Source organism: Phoenix dactylifera, chromosome 2 (genome assembly GCF_051530095.1).
Source record: "Phoenix dactylifera cultivar Ajwa chromosome 2, Ajwa_hap1_PhDact_Kaust_v1.1, whole genome shotgun sequence".
Classification (NCBI taxonomy): domain Eukaryota; kingdom Viridiplantae; phylum Streptophyta; class Magnoliopsida; order Arecales; family Arecaceae; genus Phoenix; species Phoenix dactylifera.
The window spans coordinates 6,437,363-6,440,216 of NC_143191.1; positions in this window are offsets into that span (position 1 = coordinate 6,437,363).

Below are 2,854 nucleotides of genomic sequence, written 5' to 3' on the forward strand. Positions count from 1 at the left end.
AGGATTATGTGCAAAAGAGTGCGCGATGCATAAAAAACTATACATATCTCGCTAATAATGCTTTTGATGGAGGAATAAGGTAATTAAGATGGAAGAAAAAAAATAGTCAAGAAAAAAACTAAAAATGGAGAAAAAACAAATGAATAAGTATCTCAATAAATCAAGAGTCTCGATAAATTCATTTATTGAGATCAAAAAATCTTCAAGACAAATGTATACACTATCATGCCAAGGATGCTAAAATATACAAATGTATATATAATTAGAATTAGGGTGCAAGCAATAAAGAGAAAAGAGAAGGAGAAGTGTTATCATATGGTCACATTAACTTTTACTCTAAAGCCGCCTAATATGGTTGGAAATAAGATTATCGAGAAACTAGAAGTAATATCAGAGGGAATTCTAGATAGCAATATTTGGCGAACAAGGATTCATGAGGCCAACTCCAAATAATTAAAAAGATAGATGATTATAATTATAATTATGCTAATTAGTATTGTATGTACTATTTTAGGTAACACAATGCAATATTATATCCTAGAATAGCATCAGCATTCCTAAAACATGTAGTATCATAATAAAAACATAATTCATGTTAACTATCACAATATGGAGCTGCATTCCATCGAAAGAGGATTTATTTACATGGGAAACTTTGAGCCAAAAAACCTTTCACTTATATAAAATACAGATTCCCAAAAAACAAGAGCCAAGAGATATACTGTAATACACCCTACAACATTAATACTCCAACGAAGCTATGCAAGAAAAAGAGTCAGGTCTATAATTCTAGCATGAGACATTTCAACATGCAAGTAAAAATAAAATAAAATAAATAATTTTATTCACTAATTTTTAAAAGTGCAAAATCAACCAAAGGAATTCGTTTCAAAGGGGAACATAATACCCATGCTCATCCGGATGGTACATAATATCGAAGATTGTTCTCATAAAAATTGATTTGCATACCTAATATATGTCTTGATGGGAAGCAAAATAGATCGTCTTACTCCGGCATAGAGTCACCCAATTCTGGCCATGCTGACCTCGGCCCCGCCAAGAGCCAGGCAGACCCTGACCCCGCCAAAGGCCGAGCCGACTTTGCCAAGCACATGTCGGGCCTCTAAGCCTGTTGATCTCGCCCGCAGCCGTACCTGGCCACGTCATGACTCTCCAACCAAAGGTCATACTTACATTTGTCAAGGATCATACCCTGCCACACCTATCAAGGGTCACACCCTGCCGCACCCGCCGATACGTTATCTCCATCTATTGGCTAACTGGTCACATCTCAACTCGAGATTTCAGGTAACAGTCATCACCCTCACTCTATAAAAAAGGGATAGGGAAGGCCCTCAGTAAGCTTTTATAAGCTTTGACAAGCATTCCTGAGCTTCTACAAGTCATGATAAGCTATTTTGAGCTACAAGAGGCTTTCAAGGGCACTCAAAAATCTCCTCTCCACAAAAAAAGGCCCGGTTAACTTAGCCATCGAAGGGCCTTCGTCGGAATTCTCCAGCCAAGGCTTTGTGCAGGTACCCTGGAGCGTAGGGAGATGGCCATTTTTCTTTTTTCCGGCCGGCGTCGTCTCGAAGGTACCCAAACCACCGAAGGCAGCCCATTTTCTCCATCTCCGGCCGGCGTCTTCTCGGCTCCCTTCCGGCACGGTCACCCTCAGGCCAGATTTCAACCACAACATGTCTCAATCTACTTATTTTTTCATAAAATAGGATATATATTGAAAGGTTCTTCGCGTGCATAGCATGCGCGCTATATTAGTTTAAAAAAAGTTTAATGAAGATTACAATGTGATTATTTCAAAAGTCAACGGTCAACCATGCATTCTAGATGAAATAGTTGCTAGTTTGTCCATGTCCCAGATTTAATTTTTAGTATTGATAATTTAATATTCCTTTAAGTATATAGAATAATAGACTTGTCAGTGATACCTAGAAGATCATCATCAATTTTCGACTATTGAATCAGGACTCGACGATTAAAGATTAAGGCAATTAATTTATGGGGTTGGTGCGCAGGTGGTAGATTTTAGGATTACTATTTAATTATTTATTTATATACTTCACTGTTATTGATTGGTGGAACTCACTTTATAAGATGAGGCCGATGACATTGGTGTTTGAAAAGATGCCATGAAAGATGAGATTTCAGATATTAAAAAGAATGAGACGTAGGATCTTATACAAAAAGGTGCATAAGGTGAAAACAAAGAGCAATGGCTCTACTCAACGCTACAAAACTGGGCTTGTAGCAATGGGATCCTCACAACAGTCTATAGTTAATTTTGATGAGGCCTGGAGCCTAGTTGCAAAGTTAACTATTGTCAAAATGCCTGTTTCCTTTACAACTAGGTAGTAAGGGTTGGCCTTTATGGTAGATAGATGGAAAGAATTAATGGTTTCTTATATGGTTAACTTGACAAGAAAACTTATATATAGCAATCACCAAGATTTGTTAATTCCTCTCATCCTAAGTTTGTTTGCAATCTTAGAAAAAATTTGCATGGTCTCAAGCATGCACCCGAACATGGTAGAGAAAAGTTGTAGAATATTTATAATTTTGTCATTATTCTCTATCATCTGTGTATTTTAAGTTTAATTGTGAAGCACGCTAGAAAGGGTGTGATGATATTTTGCTTTTACACTGATAGCTTGATAATTATCAGTGATGACATTGATGAGGTCCTAGTTTTCTAAACAGCTATCTTTAAGTTTTTTAATAAAAAAACTTGGTGAATTGAGTTTATTGGTATTAAAATAGCTAAACTAAAAGATGGGTATTATTTATCAAGAAAATATGTTATTCATTTATTGAATAATTATGGATCACCTAATTG